Consider the following 20362-nt stretch of genomic DNA (forward strand, 5'->3'; position numbering starts at 1 on the left):
CCAGCGTACTAGGACAGTACAAAAGAGTTGTACATGCCAACCTGTACCAAGTAGACCGCAACTTTTTTGTACCATATCCGTGTTTTCCGCATGGCCATGTATGGCTTGAGGACTTGATCAGAGAGATCAACTCCCCCCATATACTGATTGTAGTCGAGAATACAATCAGGCTTGAAGACCGGTGTTGTGGTACCTCGCACAGGGACGGGTGAGCTGCCGTTACAATGAATTGTGGTCAGCATAAGGACATCACTCTTATCCTTATACCTGAACAGCAACAGGTTTTCATGGGTAAGGGCACGGGACTCACCCTTGGGCATAGGTGTCTAAACAAAATTTAGAGGGAGGCCTCTCTGGTTCTTCCGCACGGTCCCACAAGCGGACGTGGATCTGGCGGCAACTGATGTGAACAGAGGGATGCTGGTATAAAAGTTGTCCACATACACGTGGTAACCCTTATCCATCAATGGGTGCACAAGGTCCCAAACAAGTTTCCTGCTAAAACCCAGAGTGGGGGGGACATTCTGGGGGTTCAATACGGGAATCTTGCCCCTCATATACTCTAAACTTGTAAGTGTACCTGGAGGTACTCTCACAAAGTTTGTAGAGTTTCATGCCACACCGCGCCTGCTTTGAGGGAATATACTGGCGGAAGATGAGTCTCCTCTTAAAAGTGATAAGAGACTAATCTACTGAGAGCTCCCTGAGGGGTACAAAGGCCTCCCAAAATTTGGCCCCAAAGGGATCTATGACCGGTAATGTGTGTGCTTGGTGTTAACTTTATATATAACGGGGGGGGAGGGGTCAAATACAGCGACCAGAACCCCTAATAGGGCCCGGGTCGAGTTGAAAAATCTGTGGCAGACCCTTGAGGACCTATTAGGATTCAAGGGGAGGGAAAAACTTATTTTTTATTTTTGTTTTTAACCTCCTACCTGTCCCTTCACTGTAAACTCACCCTGACTAATAGACACTTCTTCATCCCTGAGGGTCTCAGATCTCGGCAGAGAGAGTGTCCCTGACTCTCTCTCACAGCTCTGCCCGCTGACTTAACACGGTGGGAAAGCAGAGCTGGGAGAAACGGACATTAACCCCTCCCCTGCTGGCTGCTATTGGTCCGTGATTGGGATATTCTACACCCCCGAACACTATGAATCTCCAGGTCATTGTGAATTCACAAATATGGGGGGTCTTAGGACCCCCCTGGAAATTTGCACGGGATTCCTGCTGAATGATTTCAGCAGGCATCCCGGTCGCCGCCCGGCAAGGACCGGAGATCCCAAGGGCGTACAGGTACTCCCTTGGTCCTTAAGTACCAGCGACCAAGAGCGTACCCATACGCCCGTGGTCCATATGGGGTTAACCCCTTCCCGCTGTGGCATGTATGCATACGTCAAAGCACCCGACACGTTCGCTCACTGGGACGTATGCATACATCCCTGCGATCTCCTGCGCTGCGGGTAGCTTGGGAGATCGCCAACAGGACCTGGCTGTCAATCACAGCCGGGGGCCGACAGCATTAACCCCATAGATGCAGTGATCAATCCGATCACTGCATCTATGGTGTTGACGGGTGCTCCCCTGTTTCACCCACGGTGGTGCCGCGATACAATCGCGGGTCGCCGTTGGTTGCTATGGCAGCAGGAGGTCACATAATAACCTCCTGTCTGCCTGCTACGGAAGCCAGTGAGATCCAGCCTTAGGCTGGATCGCACAGGCTGCAGCATGTGCAGCCGATCAGGTCATACTGTGCTGCAGTACAAATGTATTGTAGCATAGTATAACCTGTAAAAGGTGAAATAAAATAAAAAAGTTCTTCAATAAAAGTATTAAGTAAAAAAAAAAGCCCCTTTCCCAATTAAAGTCATGTATTGTAATTAGAGATGAGCGAATCGAAGCTGACGAACCCGCATTCCTTCCGAATTTCATGGAAAATTCGATTTGCAACGAATGCGAATATCGCCGCAATTCTATCACGCGAATCGCTTCATTATACTTCATTTTACAGCTTTCCAGGCTATTAGAGACCTAAAATGGCAGATCCACATGTGAGTACATGGGGCAGGGGATTATGGGAGGGCGGGAAACAACGGCAGGAATGAAGGTAGGTGGAATGACCCTGAATCACATGTGAGATGCAGCCTATCAGCATTCATTGACCCCTGTGATGTCACAGCCCTATATAATCAGCAGCCATCTTGCCTATCTTCATTTCATCCATGCACTCAGAGATAGAGAGGACGGGACTGCGTGTGTGAATAGCTTATACCACAGCGTTACACTGTAACTGCATTAGGGAAAGACAGGAGTGCAGAGTGCTGTGCTGTTACACTGAGAAGGATCACTGATAGCTAAACCTCCTATTCACGTTATTGAGCATTGCAGCAGAGAGGGGCAGATAGCTGTCAGCTGCCTCATACAGATCAACAAGCTGCCTGAACTTTATGAACCATCTTATCTCATCATTTTTCGGCACAATTCAGTGCTTTTTTTGCTCCACAAATCATCTGCTGCTCAGAATTGTGTGACCGAGTGCAATTTAGGGTTTAACCCCTGTATTATTTTTTTTTATTTTTTTTTTTTTTTGTGGTGCTGCACTGTTGGGTCCTGCTGCTGTTCACAAATAAGTTATTTTTCAGCGGACTGTAGTGCATTTGTCAGCCCTCATACGTGCATACCACATGCCTACATCAAAGCAGTCTACTATTCTGTATCTGTAACAAGTCTAGATACAGGGACAAGTTCTGACTCGTGGCAAAAGTAATCACCTGCTGGTGTTTTTAAAAAATACCAATTTTTTTCTACGTATAGTTGCGCATATTACTGCCCTCATCAGTGCATACCGCATACGTACATCCAAGTATTGTACCATTTTGTACCTGTTAATCTGTCAAGGGCCTACATACTGTGAAAGGACAGCCATAAGTAATGACCTGCTGCTGTTCTAGACAAATACTGTTTAAAGAGTAGTGTAGCGTATTGTAAAACCCTCATATACGCACTAAGTATGTCAGGCAGAGAAGTGCCAGGACGTGCAAAGAGGAGTGGCAGAGGCCTAAATACTTCAGGCAGAGTTGGCAGCAGACTAGGGGCGTATGGCAGCAGGAGTCGCAGCGAGAGACCTGAGCTCCCGTTATCAGCCAGTGGTTGTGTCTCGACCAGCAACCCATCTGCCGTCGTCGATTGGTTAATACGCTCAACAGTCAACAGTCGGTGGGTTCCTCAGACACCACCCTCAGTTGGCATGGCCCGGGAGCATACCCTGTCCTCCCATTGCCTTTGTCCTATGCTGTTCCCTCTCCTAGAGAAGTATCTCATGCTGTGAGTTCAGCTCCACTATTCACTGAGGACGATCTAATAGAGGACAGTCAGCAGCTGTTGCCCAGCCAGAAGGGGAGGAGACATGCGCCGCTTGCTCCGCTAGGCGGCCAAGTAGTGAAGCGGAGAGTGACGTGGGAGGCGGTGTTGTAAGGGTTCAGGGTCCTGAAGGAGACACTGTTGGGGAACCTGAGGAGGACATCAGTGACGTGCACACACCTATTGATGATGATGATGAAGCCGAATGCAATTGGGAGCTGGGTGCAGAAGGGGTTTCATCATCATCAGGAGAAGAGAGTTGCAGGTTGCCCTTGAGGCCTACCTTTCCGGGAGGTAATGGAACAGGGTTTCCTGGAGACAGCGCCAGTAGCAGTCAATTAGTGCTGACTGTAGGTGGGAAAATCAGCTACTCTGAGGTGTGGCAGTTTTTCATCAGGCATCCGGAGGAGGTTCACGTAGCCACATGCAAGATATGTTGGCAGAAGGTGAAGCGTGGCCAGGGTCCCAATGTCTGCACCATGGCCCTGCGTCAACACATGCTTCGCCACCATAAAGCGGCCTGGGAGAACCATGGCTCCGATGTAGTGGTCCAGCTTGCTGCATCACCCATTGGCCATCCGCTCCCTCCTTCATCCAGCCAAGGCTGCACCACCTCACCCGAAGGGAGCTGTGTGTCAAACCCTCCTTCTGTCGCTCCTGCTTCTCACGCTTTTAGTCAGCCATTCCGCCAACAATCCATCGACGAAGCCATGTCCAAGAGACAACAGTATGCACCCACTCATCCAACGGCACAGAAGTTGAATGTGCTCTTGTCCAAGTTGCTAGTTCTGCAGTCCATCCCTTATCAAGTGGTGGACTCTGCACCTTTCAGAGAATAGATGGCTTGTGCCGAGCCGAGGTGAAGAGTCCCAAGCCGTCATTTCTTTGCGAAGAAGGCAGTACCAGCCCTGCATAAGTTTGTACAAGAGAAGGTGGGCCAGTCCTTGAGCCAGTCTGTGTGTTCAAAAGTGCACGGTAACGCCGATGTGTGGAGCTGTAACTACGGGCAGGGACAATACTTGTCTTTTATGGCCCACTGGGTAAATGTGGTTCCTGTACAGCCACAACAGTAACTTGGACAGGTCACACCGCTTCCTCCTCCACGCTCTCGCTCTCAGGCAGATGGTTCTGTTACAGTGTGCAACGCAGCCTCCTCATCCTCCACAGTGTTCTCGGCCTCCACTGCATGTCCAAATCTCGGTGGCCCTTCATCATACCATGTGTGAAGGGCACGGTGGTGTCAAGCTGTTCTTCACATGGTGTGCCATGGCGAACGGAGTCACACAGGGGAGGAACTGCTAAAGTTTATTCGTAAAGAAATCAGAGTATGGCTTACTCCACGAAATCTTGAAATGGGAACCATGGTGACCAACAACGGGAAGAACATAGTGTCCACGCTGCGACAAGGAAGTGTGAAACATGCGCCCTGCATGGCACACATGTTGAATCTGGTTGTCAAGCACTTCCCCGTTTGCAAAACATCCTGAAAATGACAAAGAAACTGTGCATGCACTTCAGCCACTCGTACATTGCCAAGCACACCTTCCTTGAGCTGCAGCGTCAGAACGATATCCCACAACATAGTCTTATTTGTGACGTTGCCACACGTTGGAATTCCACCCTCCATATGTTGGACAGACTGTACAAACAAAGAAAAGCCATCATCGATTTCTCGATGATCCAAGCAGATAGGAGTACTCCCCTGTGTAACTTCAATGTGAACCAGTGGCAGCTCATACGTGACACCTGCCGTTTGCTGAGGCCCTTTGAGGAAGCCACGTTATTTGAAAGTCGCCTGGATTAAGCCATGAACGACGTAATTCCACTCCTACATTTCCTACAACAAATGATTGAAACTATGGCGGGTCACAGCAATGGAGACGTTGCGCCTACATCTCAAGGCTACATGAGCCCTGTGGGGGCTGAACTGGACGAGGAGGAGGAGGAGGGGCAGAGTGGAGCACAGTTTAGGTTGGATGAGATGGCCGGTGTTTCTGGTCATCTGACAGGAGAGGAGGAGCAGGAGCAGCCAGAGGAGCTGGAGGGTTATGAGGAAGGCGAGACAGAGGACCCAGACACACCGTGGAAGTATGCAGTGGAGATGGAGGTCGGTAGTCCCTCCGAGTCCACTGCGCAAATGGCACGATGCATGCTCAGTTGCTTGCCTAGTGAACCAAGAATTGTCAAAATTCATCAGCAGGAGGACTTCTGGATCTCCACCTTATTGGACCCTCGCTACCGTCCGAGAATGGGGGCCTTTTTTACACCCACTGAGAGGGAGGACAAACTGACCTACTACAGAGAGATCCTACGTAGTCAGTTGGCCGATGCCAATCGGCGACATGGTCCATCCACTCGCAGGTCTGACTCAGGGGGCCCTCTGCGCTCACCTTCCACTGCCATGGCTGCTAGGGAGGGGAGGGGTACCAGCTCAATCAGCAGCAGCCTGAGTCCACAGTCGTTGATGAGTAGGTTTCTTCACCCGCATAGTGAAGCAACTCATAAGCAGCAGGTAGACATGGAGCGGGACCTGAACCAGCAGGTGGTGGCATACCTTGACATAGCCATGCCAACAAACATGGAAAATCTGCTGGACTTCTGGGCAGCCAAACTTGATTTATGGCTGCAACTAGCAGAGTTTGCCCTGGAAAAGCTGTCCTGCCCGGCCAGTAGTGTGCCATCAGAGCAGGTGTTTAGTGCGGCCAGGGCCACAGTCACCCCAAGGCGAACTCGTCTGTCCACTAAAAATGTGGAGAGACTGACGTTTGTCAAGATGAATCCGGGATGGATCAGCCAGGATTTCCAGCCACCAATGCTAGATGCCTCAGAGTAGATTGACCATGCTGCTACACCAACACTTCTCAATTATGGTTATGAAACCCTCTTGGGTTATCAATTAGGGTTATGAAACCCTCTTTGGTACTGCGAATGCCTGCTCCTGACTCATCCTGTGTCTTTCAGGAACTTCTTGCCTCACTGATGCTTCTGGCCTTGGGCCTTTAATTTTTTGAAAGTTTAGCAGTAGCTAATACAGGCTTAATGCTAATTTCAACAATGATCTATAAATTCTCAGCGCTCTGCAAGGGCCGTCGCTTACCCCGCCGGGGCCGATCAGAGCACCTCAATAAACCATCCAATCGGTAGTAGAGACAGGCGGTGTGTACAAAGGCCAGGGACTTAATGAACCCGAACTTATGACCCGAACTAAGTTGGAATTCTTCTTTCATGGCAAATAATTGCAATCCCCGATCCCTATCACAAATGGGGTTGAGCGGGTTACCCGCACTTGTCGGCGAAGGATAGACACACGCTGGTCTGTTCAGTGTAGCGTGCGTGCAGCCCCGGACATCTGAGGGCATCACACACCTGTTATTGCTCGATCTCGCAATTGATTGTGCATTGTAAGGGGTTATGAAAGCCTCTTGGGTACTGCTAATGCCTACTCCTGACTGCTCCTGTGTCTTTCAGGAACTACTTGCCATCATGATGCTTCTGGGCTTGGGCCTTTAATTTTATGATTTGTGAAATAGATACATACATACTTAATTAAAATTTCAACATTTATGGTGCAATGTATGGGGTTATTAACCCCTTAAGGACCCAGCCATTTTACACCTTAGGACCCGGCCATTTTTTGCACATCTGACCACTGTCACTTTAAACATTAATAACTCTGGAATGCTTTTAGTTATCATTCTGATTCCGAGATTGTTTTTTCGTGACATATTCTACTTTAACATAGTGGTAAAATTTTGTGGTATCTTGCATCCTTTCTTGGTGAAAAATCCCAAAATTTGATGAAAATTTTGCATTTTTCTAACTTTGAAGCTCTCTGCTTGTAAGGGAAATGGATATTCCAAATAATTTTTATTTTTATTCACATATACAATATGTCTACTTTATGTTTGCATCATAAAATTGACGTGTTTTTACTTTTGGAAGACACCAGAGGGCTTCAAAGTTCAGCAGCAATTTTCCAATTTTTCACAAAATTTCCAAACTCACAATTTTTCAGGGACCAGTTCAGGTTTGAAGTGGATTTGAAGGGTCTTCATATTAGAAATACCCCACAAATGACCCCATTATAAAAACTGCACCCCCCAAAGTATTCAAAATGACATTCAGTCAGCGTTTTAACCCTTTAGGTGTTTCACAGGAATAACAGCAAAGTGAAGGAGAAAATTCACAATCTCCATTTTTTACACTCGTATGTTCTTGTAGACCAAATTTTTGAATTTTTACAAGGGGTAAAAGGAGAAAATGTATACTTATATTTGTGGCCCAATTTCTCTCGAGTAAGGACATACCTCATATGTGTATGTACAGTGTTTGGCGGGCGCAGTAGAGGGCTCAGAAGCAAAGGAGCGACAAGGGAATTTTGGAGAGTACGTTTTTTTGAAATTGTTTTGGGGGGGCATGTTGCATTTAGGAAGACCCTATGGTGTCAGAACAGCAAAAATCCCCCACATGGCATACCATTTTGGAAATTAGACCCCTTGAGGTACATAACAAGGAATAAAGTGAGCCTTAATACCCCACAGGGGTTTCACCACTTTTGCATATGTAAAAAAACAAAAATAAAATTTCACTAAAATGTGTGTTTCCCCCCAAATTTCACATTTTTGCAAGGGCTAATAGCAGAAAATACCCCCCCAAACATTGTAAACCCATCTCTTCTGAGTATGAAGGTACCCCATAAGTTGACCTGAAGTGTACTATGGGTGAACTACAATGCTCAGAAGAGAAGGAGTCATATTTGGCTTTTTGAGAGCAAATTTTGCTCGGGGGCATGTCTCATTTAGGAAGCCACTATGGTGCCAGGACAGAAAAAAAATAAAAAACATGGCATACCATTTTGGAAAGTAGACCCTTTGTGGAACGTAACAAGAAATAAATTGAGCCTTAATACCCCACAGGGGTTTCACGACTTTTGCATACGTAAAAAAAAAAAAAAATTCCCTAAAAGGTGTGTTTCCACCCCAAATTTCACATAATTGCAAGGGTTAATAGCAGAAAATACGCCCCAAAATTTGTAACCACATCTCTTTTGAGTATGGAGGTACCCCATAAGTGGACCTGAAGTGCACTATGGGCGAACTACAATGCTCAGAAGAGAAGGAGTCATATTTGGCTTTTTGAGAGCAAGTTTTGCTCGGGGGGCATGTCGCATTTAGGAAGCCCCTATGGTGCCAGGACAGCAAAATAACCCCCACATGGTATACCATTTTGGAAACTAGACCCCTTAAGGAACGTAACAAGGCATAAAGTGAGCATTTACCCGACACTGGTGTCTGTCATATCTTTGGAACAGTGGGCTGTACAACATTTTTTATTTGCACAGCCCATTGTTCCAAAGATCTGTCAGACACCTGTGGGGTGTAAATTCTCACTGCACCCCTCATTACATTCCGTGAGGGGTGTAGTTTCCGAAATGGGGTCACATGTGGGGTTTTGTTTTTTTCGCGTTTGTCAAAACCGCTGTAACAATCAGCCACCCCTGTGCAAATCACCTCAAATGTACATGGTGCACTCTCCCTTCTGGGCCTTGTTGTGCGCCCCCAGAGCACTTTGCGCCCACATATGGGGTATCTCCGTACTCGGGAGAAATTGTGTTACAAATTTTGGGGGGCTTTTTTCCCCTTTACCTCTTGTCAAAATGAAAAGTATAGGGCAACACTAGCATGTTAGTGTAAAAAGTTTATTTTTTTACACTAACATGCTGGTGTAGACCCCAACTTCCCCTTTTATAAGGCGTGAAAGGAGAAAAAGACCCCCAAGATTTGTTAGGCAATTTCTCCCGAGTACGGCGATACCCCATATGTGACCCTAAACTGTTGCCTTGAAATACGACAGGGCTCCAAAGTGAGAGCGCCATGTCCATTTGAGGCCTGAATTAGGGATTTGCATAGGGGTGGACATAGGGGTATTCTACGCCAGTGATTCCCAAACAGGGTGCCTCCAGCTGTTGCAAAACTCCCAGCATGCCTGGACAGTCAACGGCTGTCCGGCAATACTGGGAGTTGTTGTTTTGCAACAGCTGGAGGCTCCATTTTGGAAAGAGTGGCGTACCAGACGTTTTTCATTTTTATTGGGGAGGGAGGGGGGCTGTGTAGGGATATGTGTTTATGTAGTGTTTTTTACTTTTTATTTTATTTTGTGTTAGTGTAGTGTTTTTAGGGTACAGTCACACGGGCGGGGGATTACAGCGAGTTTCCCGCTGCGAGTTTGAGCTGCCGCGCAAAATTTGCTGCATTGCAAACTTGCAGCCTGATACTCACTGTAAGCCCCCTGCCCATGTGAATGTACCCTGTACATTCACCTGGGGGGGACCTCCAGCTGTTGCAAAACTACAACTCCCAGCATGCACAGTCTCAGTGCATGCTGGTAGTTATAGTTTTGCAACAGCTGGAGGCACACGGGTTGGGAAACACAGTTAGGAAACAGACAATGTTTCCCAACCAGTGTGCCTCCAGCTGTTGCAAAACCACAACTCCCAAACATTCTCAGGCATGCTGGGAGAGCCAGATGTTGCCGAACTACAACTCCCAGCATGCTTGGAGTTGTAGTTTTGCAACATCTGGAGGACTACAGTTTGCAGACCACTAATACAGTGGTTCCCAATCTGTGCCCTTCCAGATATTGCAAAACTACAACTCCCAGTATGCCAAAACTGTCCAGGCATGCTGGGAGTTGTAGTTCTGCAACATCTGAAGGGCCAGATGTTACAGAACCACAACTCCCAGCATGCCTGGACAGTAAGGGCATGCTGAGGATGTGTAGTTTTGCAACATCTGGAAGGGCACAGTGGTCTACAAACTGTGGACCTCCAGAAGTTGCAAAACTGCAACTCCCAGCATGTCCAGACGCCAAGGGCTGTCTGGGCATGCTGGGAGTTGTGGTTTACAGGGTCCCATTACAGCAATGCATGTCGCTTTACGGCGACGTGCATTGCTGTAAAGGGCCCGACCGCGGCTGAAGATCTACTCACCTATCGCCACCGCCTTCACGCCGGGATCCGGGTCTTCAGGGACAAGGTAAGTGCCCCAGCACTCCCCCGTCCCCTGCCGCGTCCTCCGGTCTTCCTCCCGTCCTCTCCGGACATCAAGGGGCCGGGCAGGACGGGAGGAAGTAACCGCCCCCCCCCCCCCCCCCCCTGCGATTGGTCGGTTAACTAACCGACAGATCGCAGGGAATAGGAGGAGGTGGCCGGCTTGCCACCTCGCTCCTATTCTTTAGCATGGTCCTGGCTGTCTGTGACAGCCAGGATCATGCAAAATTACCGGGCGGTCGGGTCCCAGAGACCCGATCAGCCCGGTATCACCGCAGATCGCAAGGGCGATTTCCCTTGCGATTTGCGGAGATCGCCGACATGAGGGGCCTACATGGCCCCCCTCGGCGTTTGCCCTGGATGCCTGCTGAAGGATTTCAGCAGGCATCCAGTTCCGAGCGCGGCAGGGGACCGGAAAACGCCAGGACGTACGGGGACGTCCTGGGTCCTTAAAGCCCAGGGTGCGGGGACGTCCCCGTACGTCCTGGGTCCTTAAGAGGTTAAACCCTCTTGGGTACAGTTTTTTTCAAATTTTATGATAATTTTCTCAGTAATAAACTTGAATTTTCCAGAATAATAACCATTACACCATTGAACACTTGTTGTGTGTGATTTTTTAATTAAAATTGTCAAAAATAATACGGAGATGGATGAACTCTTCTTTATTTCAGAAAACATTACTTTAGAGAAGAATGTCTTTTTGTGGTCCACCGTCCTGCATTATAGAGTCTTCTGGACTCTTAGATATCCAATTGTTCTTAAACAAAGGTACAAAAAAAAAAAAAAAAAAAAGGGCCGGTCAGGGCATGGGAGATGTTCCGCCTACATCTCACGGCCACATGAGCCCTGTGGGGGCTTGTTGGATTTGGTCCTTCGTACCCACGCGCTGGGGTCCGGGACACTCAAAGTTTGATTTAGTTTTCAAAAAAAAAAATCAGACATTTCAATGGTCTCCTCATGCATCAGCCAACTCCAGGCTGTGTCATTCAGGCAATATATGGTTTACTGATGCTGCTGTGGGGCCTGGGTCTGGGAATTTCTAATTTTCTCATAGGTAGAACCCGCTATCCAAAAGTCTTCTTCATAAATTTCTACAATTGTTGTGTTTTTTTGGGGGGGATTGTTAAGCCCTGGTGTGTACTCGTGCATCAGCCAACTCCAGGCTGTGTCATTGAGACAATATATGGTTTACTGATGCCGCTCGCTGTGGGGGCTTGTGAGATTTGGTCCTTCGTACCCACACGCTTGGGTCCGGGACACTCAAAGTTTGATTTAAATTTAAAATCAAACAATCAGACATTTCAATGGTCTCCTCATGCATCAGCCAACTTCAGGTTGTGTCATTCAGGCAATAAATGGTTTACTGATGCCGCTGCTGGGCCTGGGTCTGGGAATTTCACATTTTCTCACAGGTAGCACCCGCTATCCAAAATATTTTTCAAAAATGTCTAAGATTGTTGTGTTTTTTTTTTGGGGGGGGGATTGTGAAGCCCTCGTGTATACTCATGCATCAGCCAACTCCAGGTTCTGTCATTCAGGCAATAAATGGTTTACTGATGCTGCTGCTGGGCCTGGGTCTGGGAAATTCAAATGTTATCATAGGTAGCACCTGCTATCCAAAATATTTGGTTTAAATTTCTAAATTAATCTTTTAATCTTAGGGATTGTGAAGGCCTAGTGCCTACTCATGCTGCCAACACCTTCACGCTATGTCATTCAGCCACTATATGGTCTCCTCATGCTGCGCCAACAACTCCACGCTGTGTCATTCAGCCACTATATGGTGTCCTCATGCTTCAGCCTCATCCAAGCTGTGTCATTCAGCCACTATATTGTGTCCTCATGCTGCCAACACCTCCACGCTGTGCCATTCAGCCACTATATGGTGTCCTCATGCTGCCAACACCTCCACACTGTGTCATTCAGTCACTATATGGTCTGCTGACACTGATGCCACCACCAGGCTCTGTCATTGTGCTGCTGTGCGGCAGTGATTCTAAAAGCGATGCCGGTAATCTGCATGCTATTCTGAATAACAGTATTATTTCACTACCCCAGCACACTCCATATGCGTTTTAGGACACAGCAAAGTGTTCTATACCCCTATTGAGGCTGTATGTAGGCTAGAAATAGCCTTTTTTTAATATAGATTTGCCGTGAAAAAATTCGGATCGAAAGTAACTTTTGTAGAAAATTCGGCGAATAGGCCGAATCAAATTTTTCAAAAGTTCGCTCATCTCTAATTGTCATAATTTTTTTTTTTAAACACAAAATCATACATATATTAGGTATTGCCACATCCGTAATGACGTGGGCTATAAAGCTATAATGTAAATTATCCCGCACGGTGAATGCCATAAAACAAAAAAGCGCTAAATTCCTCAATTTTGGTTCAAATAGCAGAATAAAAGAGATCGAAAGGTAGCTGTATCGCAATAATGATACCAATAAAAAAAGTACAGCATGTCCTGCAAAAAAAAAATCAGCCCTCACTCAATGGCGTCGGATGAAAAAACGTTACGGCTGTCAGAACATGATAACACAAAAAAGGGAAAAAAGAATTTTGCTCAGAAAGAGCAATATTTTCACAATATTTTGGATTTTTTTTTTCTTAATGCTTCACACGGCTACAAAAATGTGCCACTTATATAAAGTACAATATGTCAACAATCTCAGAATAGCTCCGCTAAGAAAAAGTGTTCTAAAGTTATTACCAATTTAACACCTTGGAGATGGAGAGTTTTTCCGTTTTTGCACTTACCTATTAAAAATCATAACTCTTTCAATTTTGCACCTAAAAATCCATATGATGGCTTATTTTTTGCACCACCAATTCTAGTTTGTAATGACATCAGTCATTTTACCCAAAAATCTATGGCGAAACGGAAAAAAAAAATAATTGTCCAACAAAATTGAAGAAAAAATGCCATTTTGTAAATTTTGGGGGCTTCCGTTTCTATGCAGTACATTTTTCGGTAAAAATGACACCTTCTCTTTATTCTGTAGGTCGATACGATTAAAATGATACCCTACTTATATAGGTTTGATTTTGTCATAATTCTGGAAAAATCATAACTACATGCTGGAAAATTTATACGTTTAAAATTGTCATCTTCTGACCCCTATAACTTTATTTTTCCGTGTACGGGGTGGTGTGAGGGCTCATTTTTTGCGCCATGATCTGAAGTTTTTAGCGGTAGCGTTTTTGTATTGATCGGACTTTTTGATTGCTTTTTATTCATTTTTTTCTTGATCTAAAAAGTGACCAAAAATACGCTATTTTGGACTTTGGAATTTTTTTGCGCGTACGCCATTGACCGTGCGGTTTAATTAACTATATATTTTTAGAATTCGGAAAATTTCCGCATGCGGCGATACCACATATGTTTATTTTTATTTACACTTTTTTTTTATGGGAAAAGGGGGGTGATTCAAACTTTTATTAGGGAAGGGGTTAAATGATCTTCATTCACTTTTTTTTTTTTACTTTTTTTTTGCAATGTTTAGCTTCCATAGGGGGCTTTAACACTGCATACACTGATCTTTTACATTGAACAATGGTTTCTCATAGGAAACCATTGATCAATGATTCTGCCGCTTGACTGCTCATGCCTGGATCTCAGGCACTGATCAGTCATTCGGCGATCAGACAAGGAGGAAGGTAGGGACCCTCCTGCAGTCCTACAGCTGTTCAGGATGCTGAACAGCACCACTGAGCTAACCGGCATTAATTTACTTTCACTTAAGACACGGACATTCAACTTTGAACGCCGCGTCTAAAGTGTTAATAGTGTGTGGCACCACGATCAATGCCGCGCGCTATTAGCCACGGGACAACGGCCGGGCTTGATCCACTATGTCGCGGGGCCACAACAGGTTAAAGAGACACGTCAAATAAAAATAAAAAAGTAAGCCTGGTTGTTAAAAGGGGTATTCCAAGAATAAAAAAAAAACAGGCCTTTTTTCTTTCAAAGTCAGCGCCTTCCTAGTCTCCAGTTTGGATGTGGTTCTGCATTTCAGTTGCATTGAAGTGAATGGAGCCAAGTTGTAATATCACACCCAAAGTCGAGACAGTTTTTTTTATTCCTGGATAACATCTTTAAAGGTAAAAAAAATTGGCTCTGTCCTTAAGGGATTTTTTATTTTTGCACTTTCATTTTTCCCTCCTTGCCATCTAATAGTCATAACAATTATAATTTTTCCCTACAGACCCATATGAGGGCTTGTTTTTTTTTCCCCAAAACAATTGTACTTTGTAATCACATCACTTATTTCAACACAAAATTTACAAAGAAAGCAAACAAAGAATTATTGATTTGCAGGACAAAATCTAAAATAAAAAATACAAAAATGCAATTTAGCCAATTTTGGGAGTTTGTTTCTACGCAGTGCACTTTCGGTAAGATTCACACATTATACCAATTCTGTAATTACATAAGATAACAATGATACCCAATTCATACAGGTTTTGTTTAATACTTTTAAAAGATGATAACATTTTTATGAAAATGAATATCCTTAAAACTGTTTTCTTCTGACCCCTATAACTTTTATTTTTCTGTATACAAGGCTGTATGAGGGCTCATTATTTGCGCCATGATCTGTGGTTTTTATTAGTACCATTTTTTTTATAGTTACTTTTGATCACTTTTTGAAGGTTTTCCACTCCTCGGTGATAACACTCTTTTATAGGCAAAAACCTGGATGTATGTTTTCAAAAACCTAAAAAACACATCTGGCCCTCCAAGAACCTGCTCCAAGTGGAACAAAAGGTGAATCCTTTCTCATATGGTACAGATGACAATGCTGCATCCACATCAACTTCATGTAGATTGGGGACCAGATTTGTAAGAAGATTAGTGGCATTGAACATGTCAACTGAATTCTAAACTTTTTTCCATTCCGCCAAAGCCTAAAATTTTCAGAACTGCTCTCCATAAAGGAGTCTATCAATTCTCACTAAATATAATGTGTGACCTTCGTTTAACCAGAAGTTTTCCCAGTTTCTGTTTGTAACCAAGTTTCCTGTCCAGCTGTGTGAAAATTCATGTGCAATGACACTCACTAGAGAGTGGTCACCAGCCAGCACAGTAGGGTTTACAAAGGTAAGACAAGGGTTCTCGATTCCACCTTATGGGAATGATGGAGGTAAAATGAGCAGGTCATATTTCTCCCAGACATAAGGACTCACCAGAGACTCCACATATTTCAGCTTTTTTTTTTGTCTCAGCAAATTCATAGACGGAAGCTTTCAGTAGTTCTATCTCAGTTCATAATGTGGTTCTAGGACCAATCTTCTTCCCTCCAAAGTGCTAACCACTAGAGCTATTAAATAACTTGGCATGGGCATCTTTTGCATAAAACAATAGATCTTTCTACTGCAGTTGTGTGGGTCAATAAAATCGCATTCACCAACTCCTTGGAAATGAACACTTGACAGTAATAGGTAAATTTCACCGATTGAGTATTTTGACAAGGAATGATAGTCCTGCAATGTGTGGCCTGGCACTGGCTAAAGAGATAAGGAGGATACCTTCCTGCAGTCTGTACAGGCTTAACCCATTAAGGATGCAGGGCGTATGGGTACACACTTGCATTCTGGTAGTTAAGGACACAGGGCGTACCTGTATGCCCTACATTTTTTTGATCACTGCCGCTAGCTGCATGGTGATTGGGCTGGGATGACTGCTGTAATAGCTTAGCAGTAATTACGCTGTAGTGAAGAAAACTGTGTCTTGCAGCCGAATGTGACCACACAGCTGGGAAAACTGCTGAGTCACCTAAGACTTAGTTATTGGCTGTGTGTCACTAACCCACTGGGCTCTGTTGGAGACACAGTTTTTTCACCTTGGTACGCTCTCACAGCGGGAGGAAGCACACTGTCTCCCCGCTGTGAGAGCAATTTGCTAGGACACACAAGTTGCTGGCTTGCGCTTCTGTGGAACACATTTCTCCGCTTCTGTTCCCTGATCTTCACTCTCGGGATCGGGGAACAGACAGATTGCGGGGGGATGCTTGACAGATTCAGAGCTGCGGGGGAGAGGTTCACAGACAGTGTGCTGCTCGGGGCACATTTCTTCATTCCTGTTCCCCAATCTCCACTCCCGGGGAACAGAAGCATTGGCTGCGTAGCGGGGGACACATGACATGAATCCTCAGCGGAAATACATTGCGCTGCGGGGTGATACATTTCTTTGCGCAGCTGGGGACAACTGACATAAATCGCTGTTACTCAGCGAGGAAATGTTCCCAAAGTGGAGGCCGCGGGGTCCAGGAAATATGTCCAGAGCGAAGGCAGCTACTCAGCGGAGATCTGTACCAAGGTCACCGCTACAGATCCCTGCTGCTTTGACTACAATCTCTGCTCTGGGCAAAGGGATCTCGGGCACTGCTTTCAGAACAATCTCCGCTCCACATTTTACAGTGCTGCTCGCTGCTGACAGGCTGCTTTCATTTTAGTCTCCGCTCTGGGCACATTTCTTCACCAATGACTCTGGGGATCTTGGGGCACATTTCAAATCGCTGCCTCGGGAAACATTTCACAACGCGGCTCCACTCCACATTTCTTGTAAGGTATAAGACTGTAAGGTATATTATTTTATTCATTATTCATTTCCTGTATCCCATATTTTGACATTGTTATTATCACATACCTTACCCCGGCTCTAATTCCAGCAGACTGCTAAGCGGCTAGGTGATGCACACGTATTCATCACCAGCTCAGTGAAGTTTTTATACACATTACAACATCACTAACCCTTCTAGATCTCTGCTCTGGACTTTAACTACTTGCTCACTTTAGGGGCTCCCAGGGAGTTGGCCCGAGTTAGTTAGTTGGGGGGGGAGGGTGTGGGATTGTTTAGGTCACTAGGGCTCTTGCTACCGCCTTGAGTTTAGTGTTTCAGGTCTAGGTCTGCACAAGTATAGTGTTAGACAGGGTTTGTTGGGGATGCATTTGTTATGTACTGCATTTGTTTCTGTGTTCGTGTCTGTTTAACTGTTTGTCTAGTCCTGTGCTTTGTATGCGGCATGCTTGCTGTTCTGCTTGCTGTTCATTCCAGAGTTTCCCAGGAAGTGGTTTGGCCTAGGTTTGATGGTCTATGCACTCTGTTCCTTTAGTACGGTGGGTGGGCGCTTCGACTTGCCGTACATTCTGCCGATTGTCTTTCCAAATATCAAGAATGGGGTCTCGTAGAATATTGAATTGGAACGTTAGGGGTCTCAATTCTAAATTTAAAAGGGCTCTGTCTGGACTTTGTCAAGAAACAGTCCCCTCACCTGATTTGTTTGCAGCAAACCCATTTAACCAGTCAGAAAATTCTTGCCTTGAAAAGGGCATGAATAGCGAGGGGTTACCATTCCACTTATTCTTCATCTGTGAAGGGTTTCTCTATTTTGGTAACTAAATCCCTTCCCTTGGTCATTGACCAAGTGGCTTGTGATCATTTTGGAAGATTTGTGAGTATCCAGTGCTCCCTGCATGCATTTAGTTTACTATTGGTGTCTGTATATGTACCCCCTCCATTCCATGTTGAGATCTTGATATGTATTACGTCTAAATTGTTAACGTTTCCCTCTTTGCCTGTTCTTCTTATAGGTGACTTCAATGCTGTCCCGGATCCAAGTGTTGATCGCACTGGTGCAGCAGATTCTGGCCCTCCTGGTCTTAGAAACTTGAGTACAGCACTGTCTCTTATTGAGGTTTGGTGCTGGAAGCATCAGTCCGATCCACTGTTCTATTACTCAGCAGTACACAAATCTTTCTCTAGAATTGATTTGGCATTTGCCTCATCTCATCTGCTCCCTCTGGTAAGCGACGCCTTGTACGCCACTAGGGGGATCTCTGACCACTTAGCACTCCTAAATTCACTAGGGCTAGGCCCTCGCCCCTCCTCCTTAGCGGATGCACCCCGGCTGGCTGCAGGAGGACTTGGGGACGGCTTCCCTGCTTGAAGCTCATAACTGTTTCTGTGAACATAATACGTCTCACCCTGATAAATTGGTGCAATGGGATGCTTATAAGGCATATGTTCAGGGAGCATTTAGGGTAGGGGTGGCTGGTCATAGGCGGGATTATTCAGCTAGAGAGAGGGCGTTGCAGGTTGAGATTGGGGCTTTGGAAGCGGAGGTGGTAAGGGACCCGACCCCGGAGGTCAAGCGTAAAAGTTGATTGCCAGAAGGAAAGGGTTCAGAAGATAATGGTGGATAGAGAGGCAGCATTATTTAAATTTGGGGATAAGAATGATGGGTTGCTGGCGTATCTGGCTAGAGAGAGTAGGCATGTGACCGCCATCCCCTGTATTAGAGGGGCCAATGGGGCACTAGAGACTGATCCTATAGCTATTAATAATGTGTTTAGGGATTTCTATAGTGACCTTTATTCCTCTAATTTATCAACTGTTCCTGCCGGCTTGGTACCTTTCTTGAGGAGTCTGCCCCTTACCCCCTTGACTGCGGCTCAAGCGGCCGCTTTAGATGCCCCCTTTTCAGATGAGGAAGTCTCTGTAGCTATTGCTTCCTTTAAGCCGGGAAAGACTCCAGGGTTAGATGGTATGATTGGGGACTGGTACAGGATGAATGAGGAGCGGCTGATTCCTATTTTTCAAATTCTTTTTAACCGGTTAACAACCATGGACGTCCATGTGCCGTTAACCGGGTATGACCCGGGATTCTGACTCGAGCCCCCGTCATACTGGCAAGCCTCCAGCTGATTCCTGTAGCTGGGGGCCGGCGTTAATAGCCGACATGAGGCGATCGCTGCGGCCGGCTATTAAACCTTTAGATCGCCGCTGTCAAAGCTGACAACGGCGTCTAAAGGTGCCTTTATCCCGTCCCTGGTGGTCCAGTGGGATGGATCGCCCCCCCCGCAGCACGAACATGGGGAGGCGATCCACTGTGGAGGTAGCCTGAGGGCTTACTTCTGCTTCCACGGCGGCTGCTGCTCTGTGAATGATAAAGCCTGGCAGGAGCAGGCTTTATCAATCGAGCGCAGAGCACACAGATCAATGGGGTTCTATGGAACCCCATTGTTCTGTATTAGGAATCAAATGATTCCTCCTAAAAGTCCCCTAAGGGGACAAAAAGTGTAAAAAAATTATAATAATAATAATAATAAGTTTAAAAACCCACACACATTAACCCCTTCCTTATTAAAAGTTTAAATCACCTCCCAAATTCCATATAAAAAATATATAAACATAATAAAAATAAACATGTGGTATCGCCACGTGTGTAAATGTCCGAACTATAAACATTTATTGTTAATTAAACTGCACGGTCAATGGCGTACGCACAAAAAAAATTAAAAATTAAAAAATAGTGTATTTTGGTCCCTTTTTATACCATAAAAAATGTATAAAATGCGATCAAAAAGTCTGATCAAAACAAAAATGGTACCGATAAAAGCCCCAATAACCCGTAAGCGAAAAAATTAAAAAGTTATAGGGGTCAGAAGAGGACAATTTTAAATGTATACATTTTCCTGCATGTAGTTATGATTTTTTCCAGAAGTACGACAAAATCAAACCTATATAAGTAGGGTATCATTTTTATCGTATGGACCTACAGAATAAAGATAAGGTGTCATTTTTACCGAAAAATGTACTGCTTAGAAACGGAAGCCCCCAAAATTTACAAAAGTTTTTTCTTCAATTTTGTCGTACAATAATATTTTTTTTCCTTTTCATTGTAGATTTTTGGGTAAAATGACTGATGTCATTACAAAGTAGAATTTGTGGCGCAACAAAAAAGCCATCATCTGGATTTTTAGGTGCAAAATTTCAAGGGTTATGATTTTTAAAAGGTAAGGATGAAAAAACTAAAGTGCAAAAACAGAAAAATGCTTGGTCCTTAAGGGGTTAATGTAGTTTTGGAAACTGGTACACTCCCTGACTCCATGAGGGAAGCCCTGACTGTGGTTCTCCCCAAACCAGGCAAAGATCCGACTTTGCCAGATTC

The 20362-nt window shown here is 45.3% G+C and overlaps 1 protein-coding gene and 1 pseudogene across 16 annotated transcripts in view; both read right to left on the reverse strand.

The window, feature by feature from the left end:
- Window positions 1-20362, reverse strand: part of LOC130367541 (uncharacterized) — a 459996-nt gene that overhangs the window by 160410 nt on the left and 279224 nt on the right. The window lies entirely within an intron of this gene.
- On the reverse strand, window positions 15050-15961 carry LOC130367787 (leukotriene A-4 hydrolase-like; annotated as a pseudogene).

This window comes from Hyla sarda, chromosome 4 (assembly GCF_029499605.1).
Source record: "Hyla sarda isolate aHylSar1 chromosome 4, aHylSar1.hap1, whole genome shotgun sequence".
Lineage (NCBI taxonomy): Eukaryota > Metazoa > Chordata > Amphibia > Anura > Hylidae > Hyla > Hyla sarda.